Source organism: Saccostrea cucullata, unplaced genomic scaffold (genome assembly GCF_032062105.1).
Source record: "Saccostrea cucullata isolate Sc308-1 unplaced genomic scaffold, CSIRO_AGI_Scuc_v1 ctg12181, whole genome shotgun sequence".
Taxonomy (NCBI): Eukaryota; Metazoa; Mollusca; class Bivalvia; order Ostreida; family Ostreidae; genus Saccostrea; species Saccostrea cuccullata.
Window position 1 is genome coordinate 29,807 of NW_026931947.1, and position 14,786 is coordinate 44,592.

At 30.5% G+C, this 14,786-nt stretch overlaps 1 long non-coding RNA gene across 2 annotated transcripts; it reads left to right on the plus strand.

The window, feature by feature from the left end:
- Nucleotides 1-7,989: 7,989 nt before the first annotated feature.
- On the plus strand, nucleotides 7,990-12,183 carry LOC134234093 (uncharacterized). 2 transcript variants are annotated; one of them, XR_009985116.1, is made up of 6 exons: nucleotides 7,990-8,152; nucleotides 8,478-8,549; nucleotides 9,373-9,484; nucleotides 9,820-9,950; nucleotides 10,367-10,603; nucleotides 11,547-12,183. It is a non-coding gene; the product is annotated as an uncharacterized LOC134234093 (long non-coding RNA). The 2 variants fall into 2 exon arrangements; XR_009985115.1 differs by lacking the exon at nucleotides 10,367-10,603 and having other exon boundaries at nucleotides 7,996-8,152.
- The last annotated feature ends 2,603 nt before the right edge of the window (nucleotides 12,184-14,786 follow it).

Below are 14,786 nucleotides of genomic sequence, written 5' to 3' on the forward strand. Positions count from 1 at the left end.
GAAAGCGGGTACAAAAATGTGTAGCCCTCTACCGGCAAGTGGTGGCGTCTCCATATGAGTAAAGAATTCTCGAGAGGGACGTTAAACAACATACAATCAATCAATCCATCCATACAGCCTGATGTATAGGTGCTCGGTCGGAGCTTTAAAAACCGCAAAAAGGGCAATGGATCCTTAATATAGTAATACAAAGAAAATACTTGACATACACTGTACGAAATGTTTCAAAAACTCCGAAGTTGCATTGTTTTTGGTGACCTTGACACAGTGGAATGTCATTTCCGCCTTTTTTATATGATGACGTCCACAACGAGAGATAATTCTTACACATTTACTTATTCTTGATATCTTATTTTTTTAATCAAAGAATCAGGGGCAGTAAGCATATATGAGCTGCCCAATATTTTAAAAAAAAATTTATACCAGTGCTATCGTTAAGTTGGTTTATTTTTCATATAACGAGATGTCCAGTTTGATGTAAATAGCAATAAAATTTTCAACATTTGATTTGTAGTTGAGTTATCACGATGTGAAGTTGAGTGATTTTTCCGGAATTGAGAAATTTCCATCAAATTCTCACATTCCAAACAAGATTTAGATATGGCCACACGAAAACAACAAAGTAAAAATTTAATAGATTGTTCAAAATAACATAATAAATTGTATCCCAAAATATCATTCTGTTGTTTGCATGCGGCCACCCTGAAAAATATAAAAAACGATGTTTTTTGAGGCCGATTTTGATCGCTTCCGGTTTCGGTTTTTATATTCAGACGTAAACAAAGTTGGAGGAAACAGAAAATGTGACAGTAGATTTATCGAAGTTCTAACCATTTAACAGGTAGGGATGAATTGCAAATCAGAGCAATTGTAATTTTACATGCACTACTTACATGCATTGTTCAAAATTTAATCCCCTCCTAAACGTATTATAATGATAAAAGATTCGACATGACAGACTCCGCTAAACTCGGGAAGACAGTAATCGGGTCAAACAGTTGAAAATAGAAAATGTGTATTTAAAATATATTAAACAGGAACACAACATGCTATCATCTTTCAAAGAAAAAATAGATTATAAAAAGTCGACTTAATCATCGATTCTCTTTGATTTAGGCCCGAATATTCATGATTCATGAACCCTCGATCGGCCGGTTGATCTGCATGATTAGGCCTAGCCGCGTTTTGTCAGTTGTGAAAATCTTTACATATAGGGGCCTACGGCATTAAAATATAAATAAACTACATTTTTATGTTGGTGTTTATTACATATTATCTGTCTGAGTACAAATACAACCGAGTCTAGCCTTTGTGTATTCAAGAGACTTTACCCTGGTACCTGTGTCCTTTGTGTAAATGTATGGTGTGCTATAACAGTCAAAAATTAAAAAAGAAATGGTAAGAGTTTTTTTTTTTTTTTTTTTTTTTTTTTTTTAAAACCGTTAAAGAAATGAAAAAAAGTTAGTTTCTTAAATATATGCTAACGTCACTAAAACTAACATAATGTTCTTTGCAGAAAAAATAATAATTATAAATAAAATTCTTTCTATTTTTCTTGTGGGAACGATGTATTTTTTGTTGTTTTTTTAACCAATTAATTAAAATATTATTAACGTAAAATGAAACTTTTGTAAGTATTAAAAAAATAATTAGATTACCATGGAATATTTTAAATTCATTTAAGTCACAATTCAAATGAAAAAAAAAATGTTTGTCATTACAAGCTTCATCTTTTTTGTTTTAATTTAAAGTACCCAACAATGTCTTTGCCTCTGATTTTATTCATTAAACTCAAATAGGTAAATCAATAAAACTGCTATTTAAATTGATTTCATGAATGAAATAATTATATATTATACCTGGTAATATTAATAAATTATTCCTTTTTTTCATATATAAAGAAAATCTTATGCAAATGTATATACACTGTACAAGTAGACCCCCCCCCCCTTCCATAGTTATAAACAAAATGTGCGTACATAACATATATAGTAATTTAATTTTGATATTCATATTTTAATTATAGGATGCCTGGAGATGGTCCAAAACAATATCCTGTTACTGGAGCTTTTACTTGTTGGTATTGTCAGTGTCGTGCCCATGTGGCGTCAGTATTGTGGTTTCTTGGCTATGAAAGACACACAAACTTTGCAATAAGACTCAAGACTGGGCTGACTACGTTGAGGATGCAGCTGTGCTTCCTGCAGTAATGGATGGCTCATCAGAAAGTGAAATGGGTGCAACGAAAGAGTGACATGAATTGCGACATTGGTTTATTGAGAGTGAACATTCTGCAGATTATAGGCGTCGCCATATGTGTGAAAATTCTCGAGAGGGATGTTAAACAATATACAATCAATCAATCAATCTGCAGGATATGGTATCCACTGCATTAGACTCCCATTATTGTTTTCAACAATATAGTGGACGGCTGTGTATATATTGTTATTAATTAATTGTAAATAGGGGTTTTTATGCATCTATGATTTTTTTAAATGTTTAAATTGTGATTTCTTAACATCTGTTATATAATTGAGAAATTAAATATAGTACATTGTACATCCCAAAAACATATTAGATTCATTGCATGAGTTTAACAAGTTCGGTTGTAAATATTGAAAGAATAATTATGTACCTTGAATAATGAAATGATTTGTTATTTTCATATGATTATACTTCATGAATAATTGTTATCAAAATTAATATACTGATGTAAAATGCATAATGCATCACAAAATGTTTCTCAGATAAAAGTAACAATTATAGTTTATTATGCAGTGTGTTTATTTGCATATTGAACTTTGTTAATAATTAACATGACTTTATACAAGTACATCTACTTGTTATTTTTTGTGATAAAATGTAATTACAAAACCTTTTCCAGACAAACATGTACTAGTATAACTAATTCTTTGATGCATAGTTCATTTTTATGACATTGTGAGGATGATAAACATTATCTTATTATGAGTAAATGTAGTGTATAAGGCATGAGTGGTGTGATGTTAAACTTCTATGATATTTTTGGTAAACGTATAGGTGGGTGATGGGAGTTCTGGAATTTGTTTTTGCAAATCCTTTATTGTTGTTATACCCCCCGGAAACGAAGTTGGGGGGGGGGTATATAGGAATCACCTTGTCCGTCTGTCTGTCTGTCCGTCTGTGTGCAATCGTGTCCGGTCTATATCTTTTTTACAGAGGGACATTAGAATCTACTACTCCACACTAAAATTGCTCATGACCTAAGGGTGTGTCATGACCTTGACCCGAGGTCATTTGGGGAAGTTCAAGGTCACTGGAAGAAAAATTTCATAATTTGTGTCCGGTCCATATCTTTCTTATGGATAAACTTGGTAGGTTCTCATTTCACTCAAAGATCGTCCATGACCCAAGGGTGTGTAAATCATGACCTTGAACCAAGGTCATTGGGAAGTTCAAGGTCACCGGATGAAAAATTTCATAATTCGTGTTTGATACATATCTTTATTATGGAAAAACTTACTTCTGAAAAACCCAGTGGGGGTATTTAGTCCCGTTTCAACAGTTCTAGTTTTTGTCAAGTTTAAGGAATTGTTATTAAAAATGTTAGTTGAATACATTTCTTGTTTGTTCACTTTGTGCATTCAAAGTCTCTCTATGTTAAACTTAAAATAGTACTTGTCTTTCAAAAATTAACATTAAAGGTTATTTTTCCTCAGTTTCTGATAGAGTTAATAGGATTTTATTTGAAATATTTTTACCATAAAGTACAAATTGTGAGTGGAGTCCTTTTAAAGTTATCTTAAGTTCCCAGATATCTCTAATTTTGAACATAAAAACAACTGTTACACATTAAAATCTGTTTTTTACCACTTTTAGCTAAAAAAAATAATTTCTATTCACATGTTTAAGATCCTTTCTGTTGTATTTGTATTAAAAATCCATCTTTTATTTCTTTAATTATATTTACAGAAAAAAAATTATTAAAAATTTCCAGAAATCAGTGAAAATTGTGTTATTTTTGTATTGACCCCAAATTGTCTTAATAGTGGTTTTTTCGTCAAAATATGACTGATAAGGTGTGATTCAATCATAATTCTTTTAATCTTTATAATATTTTGTCCAGTATGGTTGGGGCATATTTAGGGTCTTAATGCCCCTGATTCTTTAGAGTAATTAAAGTTTTACCACCTTTGTAATTTTTTATTGACTTTATCGATATAAATTTAGACTAAAAGTATATGAGAAAATGAAAAGCTCTATACACTTTTCTGGACGATTTTTCAAATATTGCATGCTTTTCTGGGTGACAGGCTGTTAAAAAAGATTACAAATACAAAAAAAAAATTATAGCTATATAAGTTGTATACGTAAATATAAAAAAAATGATTCACTTTTGTAAAAACGTTTGAACTTTGAATAACTATGGTATAAAGTTTGGAACTTTGATTTACTATGGAGACAACTTTGGAACTTTGGTTAACTATGGTAAAATCTTTAGAAATTTGATTCATCAGTAACTTACCTGAGGTTACATTACGGAATACAGTACAAAATACATATATGACAAAATGAATTAAAATAAAAAGGTTTAAAAGAACATTTATTTGCTATCTTCTCTGGCAACATGGGTTTTGTCGACCCTCGAACCAAACTGTCTGCTTTCGACCCAACGGCTTCAGGCAGACAAAATGGTTATTGGGTCCGACAAAACGCATATTGCCCTGGAATTCGGTCAATATTTGTATATTATTAACTATTGAAAAGATTCTCCAAAAATCAGTTTTTGATAACAAAAGTATACTAAAGACAGTTTATTGTTTCAGAATATTAATCCTGCATTTTGTCGTAAAGGGTTATTGTTTGCCAGCTGAGGTAAGTCATGAGACATTTTTGTGTTTTGAGGTATTTCAATGCTTATACGATTTACAAGAACAAACATTTATACTGATAGAAGATGAGACAGCTCTGTTTAAAACCTTTATATTTTCTTGGAGATGAAATCTTTTACATGAACCCTACATGAACTCATGAAAGAAAAATACACTCTTACTGGTTTATGGAATAAAATAAAAAGCAATAAAATTTGAGTAAGAATTAATAAGCATTTATAATATTTAAGGCAAAATATAATGTAAAATGTGATTATCATTCATAATACGACACTGATAACAAATCGAATTCATCGTTAGGAGAATGCTAACGGACGTTTATAATACATCTATTAGATAAATTATATCCCTATTGTATAGGATGCAGATTCATTCTTTTACAAAATAAAAAAAAAAGTTAAACATATATATTCAACGGAAGCACTAGACACACAGCGAACATTCAAGGCCATACAAGGATTGGTTTGTTTAAATAAATAATGAATAATCAGTGTTCTTTTTTCAAGGATTAATTCCAAATTATTTAGAATTGCCCTGCGATTTATTATACCTTTGTATTAAAAGTGTGCACATGGTATGTGGGTTTGCTATAATGATATCAATGTACGTATAGGGTAGAGATAATAAAAATCTATCGATCTAAATCTATATAACAGACATCGACATAAACATGCATAAATAAAGAACTATTCCCTGAGAATTGGAAAGAGGAATCATGTGCCCTATTAAAATAAGCTTCCGTTTAAGGACACACCTTTATCAACACCTATAAATTGATCAAGAATACATTGCGTAGACAAATTAAGAGAGCCATTCTCTGTAACCACGTAAACTTTGTTGCCACGCATGGTCACAAAACTTTAATTTAAAGGGTATACAGAAACTTTACCCATTATTAGAGCTAGCCACCAGAAACATATATCAAAAATGTTTTTGTTGCTATGTGACTTAGTTGCCATAATAACGGTTGTAAAAATTGAGATTTTCAGCTACTTCAAAGGTACTTGGACACAGATTTGAAGTTAATATTTTCTCAATAATATTACGACGTATATATTTTGAAAAAGCAATTCACACAAAAATAGATTTAAAAAATTTTTTTTCATTTCAAAGTTAGTTAAACTATTAAAGGATGTGTCAATCAAACCCACCAAAAAAATTTAAGTTTTAATAATTTTTAAATGAAATAAGATTTTCTATTAATTTTGTGTGAAATGCTATAAAAATATTTATGTCGGGAGTTTAAAGAGAAGATATTAACTTCAAATCTATGTCCAAGTACCTTTAAATCTTAACTGAGTATTAATAAAAATTCAGAAAAGTAAAAAAAAAAACATTCTTACAAAAATATGACACCTTGTTGCCACTTATACTTTAAAGAAACTGTCTGGAATATATATCTAAGTCAGTGGTAATCAATGGCTTTTACTGTATTTACTATTCAAATGATATGGCCAGAGTATAAGTCTGAATTTTTTGTGTAAAAATAAATTCCAAGGTCAAAAGGTCAAATTTGGTGGTTCCCAAAGAAAGGTCTTCTCGCAAGGAATACATATGTAAATTATTAAAGTCATTGCTTGACTAACTCAAATGTTATGGGCAAGGTTAAAGATTTTGCTGACAAACAGACATACAGAGACAGACAGACAGAGAAACTGACTGACAGACAGACAGCTAGACTGACGGACGGACACGAAAACAAACTATAGGTATTAGGTATTAGCAAAAAAAAAAAATCTATGAAAAGCTTTTATGGTTGCCATGGTTACACAGTGTAACCAAGTAAAATTAGTAATTTAGATTGGGTTAATGCTACTGATTCGAGAGAAAACATGAAAATTCAAGACGCACAAATAGTCAATTTTAGGTCCTTGCATTGGATTATTTGCTTCTTTGCGGTGTTACAAAGAAAACAATGTACAAAGTTGTTAAAAGGCAATTTTGTTTTCCGCATTAAGAATTAACTTGCCATAAAATAAATATAATATATGACTAACCTTGAGTGGTAATTATCTGATAGAACTAAAGTTGAATATCATATACTGATAAAATTTGATGAAGAAAACAACAGTGTTGATATGGTAACCAAGAAGGAAAAATGTTCGATTTTGTAAACTCTAAGTTTTAAACCCTGAATGCTGGCTTCTTGCATCCAGATACTGTTTGGATGATAGTCAAAATTAAAAGTTAGGTTAGCCGTTCAAAGATATCAATAATAAAAGTCTTGGGAATCTACATTTATGGGTACGTATCCAACAAACTAAATATTTTTTAGAATTTTAAGATATATTTTCTGCTTATTTCCATATCAACACTCTATTTAAGGAATCTGATTTGAATTCTTTAATATGAGAAAACGAGGACCACGCCAGCACCTTTAAAAATTGATCATCAGTTATATTTAAATTTACTCTTTTTCGACAAGATAAGTAGTATAACGGGTCTGGTTGGCCGGGTCAACTAAGTGCACTTTTGGGACTGAGGGGGATAGCCGGGTCAAGGGAGTGCAGCCCCTGGGGGTCTGTGGGGGATAGCCGGGTCAACTGAGTGCAGCCCCTGGGGGGATAGCCTGGTCAAGGGAGTGCAGATTAGGGGTCTGTGGGGGATAGCCGGGTCAATTCAGTACATATATCCCTCTAAATATAGGGTGTGTTTACACTGTGTTTACATGATACACTACGCTGCTACTACGATTCATAACGCTGCTACTACGATTTTGGCAAGTAGTCAAGAATGTCATTGTGACGTCACGCATTCATTCACAGTCTAGACGGTCTAGCCAGCCAGCCTGTTCAAACTGGATTTCCTCAAAACAATAACAAATAACACACAAGACAGATGATAACAAGAACACAGATTTTATTCAGAATCAACCAAAGAGTGATCCTAAATTTCCAGCGCTGGTTTATTATACCATTGGCTTGTTTAGGGTCTTGTGCATAAATATGTTGGACTTACTTTTAATCATACTGTGTACGATTTTGTACACATTCTAGTCAGCGAGCTTACCTATGCATTATGACGTCATACACTTGTAAAATTAAAGTTTCATTTTCACTTTTGTTTCTAAGAAGTCAACATAGATTTTCAAAAAATGTAGGACTATTTTTTTTGTTTTTTCTCTCTTTTTCTATGATGATTGTCATGCTATGAAGCTTTTCTTGTATAAAGCTCAATTTCTCTATGACCACGGAAGTAAACATCCTGATGCATTCTTACCATGTGAATGTTGAGAGCGGGTTCATTTTTGAAATCTTCTTTCTGACAGACATATTCTACAGGTAAGTTTGCCTTATTTTTGTTTACATTATCTTTGCATTTAACCATGATTTATATGTAAAGTTTTGTTTTGATATAAATGCTGTATTTATCCTCATTTCATGTGATTTACAGTTGTAAAACCTGCATGTAACTCTGAGTACATTTAATATTTCTATGATGGGTCATTCTATGATATTGAATTTAAATCAGAAAAATATTCACTAAATTTTGGTAAAATACATGGTATTTTTTACATTTCTGTCCCTTTTGTCTGTAAATTATTACTTTACTTACATTGTAAAATGAGGTTAATTTGTGTATCACTGAATTGTATGATTTTTTCAGGATCAGCTGAGATGTTATTTCACTGGATTATTTAATGGATTGGCTTATTAGGCATATAGTTGGATATATCTGGTAAGTTTGTCTTGTTTTAATTTTTTACATTTACTATGATGATCATCTTTGCATTTAAGCATGATTATATGGTTAATTTAATTACTGTGTAATACTTATGTGATCTGTTGTCTCTAACTTACATTCATATAACACTGTATAAGCACACCCTCAATTAACTTAAAATATATTAACACATGATTAAGGGATCTTCAGAATATTAATAAGTCCTTTTGTATAAATGATGATATAATTTCATAATTCATTTTGTATGTTACCATGGAATTCAGACTTACTAAATCATGTAAATGGTGATCAAAGAAATATTGATTAGGAATCTAATAAGAGAAAAGGAGGGAATTTACAGAAGATTAATTCTAAGTCATTTACATTTGTTTTGATTCTAAATATTTGTGATATATGGCATACATATAATTTCATTTTCACTTTTGTTTCTTGGTAATGAGCTTTTCAAAAATTTAAGAACATGAAGAACTACATGTACTGTGATGATGCTTAAAAAAATGTATTTTTCTGTATGCAGTACTGACAGGTATTAAACAAAATTGAATCTGTTGTTAATAAAAAATCTTTTAGTGTATAAATAATTAATTTGATAATCATTTTATTTGTGATATTAATACAGTAATTGTGTTTTTTTTTTTACTATTTAAAGATAACATGAATAACTTTTCTCATCTCGAGTTAATGTTAAAAACAATTTGTTTTGAGTCTAAAAACAAATATCTTCTTGATCTTTTTTGACATTGTACATGTTGTATTTAAACATGCATTGTTTCATGCAGTACTCTTTCATATTAACAAAATGGTCTTATTTCTACAGTCATTAACATGGAATGTATGACTTCATCTTTATACAGTCGGGTCCGGGTTCGGCGGCCATGGCGAATCTCGGCAAGATTTTACCCCAGTGTAAAAGGCTTGTAATCCACCGTGTAGGTCTTTTAAAGTTGTTTCACATTGTTAATGATTGTGATTATGTTATCACTCACCTATATATTTAATGTCAGCTATGCTAAATAGCCCATTTCTGTGTAATTTGAGATAATGTTTTGTTATGTGCTTAAAGTATGGCCTGCTATTCATGTCATCATTTAAAGTCTATCCTTAAAAAATCTGTCTTAAAAAATAAATTTTACAAATGACATTTAATATGATTAGAGCATAGGAATCCATATATATAAGCGATATTATTTTGCATTACATTTATAAGAGGCATTGTCTCATATAATTTAAATCATAATAACAAAATGGGTTTTATTTTCTGCAGTCCTCAACCTGGAAGATATGTTTTGTTCCTAACCATCTATAATCCATTCTCTATGAAGTGAAGCCTGGCTGCTGGTCTTCCTTTGAAAATAAACAGCTTGTCAATCAACATAGAAACACACAAACTTGAAGGTAAAGTTTCAGTGAGATACAATTGTAACTTTTATTTATTTATTTATTTTTTTTACATATGCATGTTTATATTTTGGAATTGATAAGTGAATGATATATGATTTTTTAAATAAAGAGGGCTTGGTGGTCATGGTCATGTTTAAACCATATTGATATCCTTTAGAAGAAGAAGAAGAGCTCCATATCAATATATATACAAAAATGCATGATCAAATTTTAAAACTAAAATGTATGAAGTTTTTCATTGCCAAATGATAGTTAACAGCTAAAGATAGCATATCTAAAGAATAAGTTAAATATGGCTAATTTGTTAACCCCCAGCTTCCTTAATAGCATAGTTGGTAAATATAGCAAGTTTTGACTCCAATTGCTTATGAATTCTCAATTTTTCATTTAATATTAACATTATATCACAGGGAAAGAATACTATAATGTGGCTCATCAGGATGACCAAAAAAGAAATCTTAATGGCCCTCTTAACTATGTATAAAGATTGTAACTTTATAACTGATGTAAGATGATCTGATTGTGTGGAAATAAAATTTCCTAGTGTTTCTACTACCCAAGATCTTCTTATGAGTGTATAGGACTGCTGTAAACCTTCTCCTGTTTATAAAAATATTCCATGGGGCATGACACTTTATTCATAAAAGGTACTTACAATATAATTTCTATGAGTTTGTGTTCTTTCTTTTAAAATAATCTAGTGTTATATCTCCTTTAACCTCATTAATATGTATGCTTCCAAAATCTTAGATCTGTCTGTAAAGTTTCTTCAGGTCTTTGAACACAAATACCCTTATTCAACCTTTTGAGGTAAACATCATAGAGACATCATAGATGATAATATCAGAATGTATATATCACAATCTTGATCATAAGGTCAATTGAAATGGTCTTAGGCACAACAAATGAAAGTGAAAACTTTTTTTTTAATCAGAATACATAATTTTGTAATAAACAAACACTGGAAAAGTTACTCTCATAATGAGCCTTAATGTCTTCCAAGAGTTCAGTTTGGACTTCCTCCATTAATCCTTATATCTTGTAATCCTTTTATCTCCAATGATTTTGTGGGCTAAAAATCATGTGTCTTTAACAATCTTTTTTCTGACAACTGTTTTCTCTTATCATCTATAAACTTGACTTCTTCTTCTATAGTCAAAGGTCTTTCAGGGTAATCCAAGTAATTCTTACCCTCTTTTGGTAATAAATGGTTATATTCCTCATTGGCTTCTTCTGCAATCAAGGGTCTTTCTATGTAATCTCTGACAACATTAGGATCACCCTTCTCTGGACATAATTGGTTATATTCTTGTTGAGAAATGATCTCAATAGTGCCATCTTTTTTTTATTTTAACTGGTATACCTCTGTCTACATCTTTCTCTGAAAGAATTCTCTCTCCAAACTGAATTTTACTTATTCCTTTACTCTTTTCTTTACTAGAGATGTTACCCATGGTTGATATGGAAAGTCAAATTCTGATGTTACAACTTGTATTTATACCCCTTTTTTGTCTATATTTAGAATTCCATCAAGCTTATATTAGATAACAATTTTTCTTTTTCAACTTAGACATTTTTTCTATTTTCCAGGATTCTCTTGTGAGGGCTTATGGAAATGATCTATGTCTACTCTTAGAATGGTGACAGACTTTCAGATTATGCAAAGATTAACAGAATATCCTCTCTTGGAACACTGAAACAAGAAAACCAAACTTAAGAGGATGGAGGATTTAAGAAGAACATAGATAAATATGATTTCCAACCAATTTAACCAGTACGGTCATAGACTGTGGTTTACAGGATGACAAAGAAAGGACCCAGGATTGTATCTTTCACTGTCAGACACTGACTATGGATAAGATGTAGCCATTTATCAGACTGAGATCTAGTCAAATCAAGTATTGAAAATATGATTTTCTGATAGCATGAGCTCTTTAAAAACTAATTCTCACTGACCTCAAAGTATCTGAATGTGACTTTTATTTTTACCAATTCATATTGAAGACTGTTGTTATGTATGGGAATTATACACATTTAAAACTTTTATTTTTCATCTAATTTTTACAACCCCCTAGAAATTACATAGATATCTAGATACTGGATTTGATGTAATTATTTAACTTTCCTGGAATTGTAAATATATTTTGTTTGTGTATGTATCATGTTTAATTTTGAATTTAAATTGGGTCTCAATAAGACCCCCAATAAAGATGCAAGTGTCCCATAATCTGTGATTTAATAATATCTTGAATATCTTGAATATCTTTATCATACCATATTGTACATACTTATTACATATAGAATGGTTATATGAATACACTTTGTTGTTTTGGACACCTTTTCAAGTCCAAAGCATAAGAATGAGATGACTTCTTTGACAATAATTTGTAACTTACAAACTTCACATCATAAGTAAAGAATGAATAGGAGATTTTCTATAGATTTTTTGAGATCATTTACTCCTGGGTAAAAAGTTAGTTACTGAGATTACTGATATGAGGCTTGTAATGCAATAACTTCAACATTGTGTGATAACTTATAGACTTTATAAAAATTAGGTGCAAATTCTTAGGAAAGGATTGAAATGTTAATCAAATGTACAATCTTCAAGGGTGTTTATATGACTATTACTATGTAATACCTAGGGTTTCTGAAAAAAATCCTATATTCACAACATAGATAAAGACCGGTATAATATATATTTTACACTATGATGAAGGAAAAAAAAGGTCAAAAGCTCTCCCCTACATATCTTTCATATCCTGTCATACACAACAATAGATAAATTGCAGTCATTTATCAAACTGAGGTCTAATCAAATCCTTGAATTGATATTGTGATTCTCAGATAGTATGAGATCCTCAAAAAACTAATTCCCAGACTTCAAAATATCTAAATTTAACTTTTAATTCCTCCAGGTCAAATTGAAAACAGATGTTATGTATGATTTTTATACATTGGATCCTTTATTTTTCATCTAATTTCTACAACCCCTAACAAATTACACAGATGTTTAAAAGCCAGCTTTGGTGTAATTATTACTTTCCTGGATCTGTAAATACATTTTGTTTGTGTATGTGTGTGTCCTATTTTGAATTTAATAGGACTCAATAGGACCCAACTAAAGATGTAAGTGTCCCTTAATCAGTGATGCAATAATATCTTGAATATTTCTATCATTCCTTTGACTTCATGCTTACTACACAGAACAGGTTAGGGTAATACACTTAGTATTATAGAACATTTTGTCAGGGTCAAAGCATGAGATTATTGAGATAACTACCTTTGACAATAATTTGTAACCTACAAACTTCACATCATAAGTAAAGAATGAACAGGAGATTTTCTATAGATTTTTGGATCATTTTTCTCCTGGGTAACATTCAGTTGTTGTAACTTTAACATTTTTGATAACCTAGAGACTTTATATCAGCTCCATTGGGTGGCATAGCATATTCTTTTGGAAAGAATTGAAATGTAAATCATATGCACTATGTTCAAGGATGTTTAAAGACTATTACTATGTAATACCTTAGAATTCTGTAAAAATTTTATTATCACTGCATAGATAAAGACTGGTTGGAATAATATATGTTTTGAAATAAGGTTTAGGGAAAAAGTCAAGAATGTGGATATGACTTTTATTCAAATGATGCAGTACAGCAACTCTCGTGATTTACATACCTTCAGTCATAAATAGATAGGTATTGGGAGGACTCATCTAGATTTTGAAATTATCATTCAAAAGTATAGAATTTTTTTTTAGGTTTGAAAGATTAAATGCCAGCATATAATTTGCTTGATTAGTTATTGTCACTTTAACATTTTGTGATAACCTAGAGACTTTATATCAGCTCCATTGGGTGACATAGCATATTCTTTGGAAAGAATTGAAAATGTAAATCATATGCACTATGTTCAAGGATGTTTAAAGACTATTACTATGTAATACCTTAGAATTATGTAAAAAAAATTTTATCACTGCATAGAGAAAGACTGGTTGGAATAATTTATGTTTTGAAATAATGTTTTGGGAAAAAAGTCAAGAATGTGGATATGACTTTTATTCAAATGGTGCAATACAGCAACTCTGGTGATTTACATACCTTCAGTCATAAATAGATAGGTATTGGGAAGACTCCTTTAGATTTTGAAATTTTTAATTCAAAAGTATAGATTTTTTTTAGTTTGAAAGATTAAATGGCAGCATATCATTTGCTTGTGAATTAAAAAATAAATCCAAACATATACATCTTTAGATGATAATTGTAGAATTTTATCAATTCCTAGACTTTGGTCTTGATATCATCCTTTAATGTCCTTAAAATTTTAATAACTGTCTTTAGTTTTAGTTGAATTAGTTTCTTTTCTACATGTGAAAATGACATCATCCAAAGAAGTTCTTCATCTGCATGTTATATGAAGAAGACAATTTTCATCACAGTGAAAGAGATTGTTTTGTTAAACATAATGCATTGATGCACAAATATACTTTTAGATTTTTAATAGCTAGGGTTCATATTTCTTAATATGGAATGTTAAGTACTGTTGATTTCATTTTTTTGTGAACAAAGACACACTAGTAGAAAAAATGTACATGATGTGTTAGAAAAGCATGTGTAAACCTGATGACTTTATCATTGCTGATTAAAACAAATTATGAGTTTCATTTTTGTTACATTGTAAACATTTCTAAGTAGGGCACACATCAAAAACTCTTAAAAGTTCTGAGTATCAGGGTTTAACACAACAATTCCAAATGATTTTTGGACGCTTTTTGTGTATCAATAAGACAAAACAGAATATCTGTTCACAGATGTTCCAAAAGGA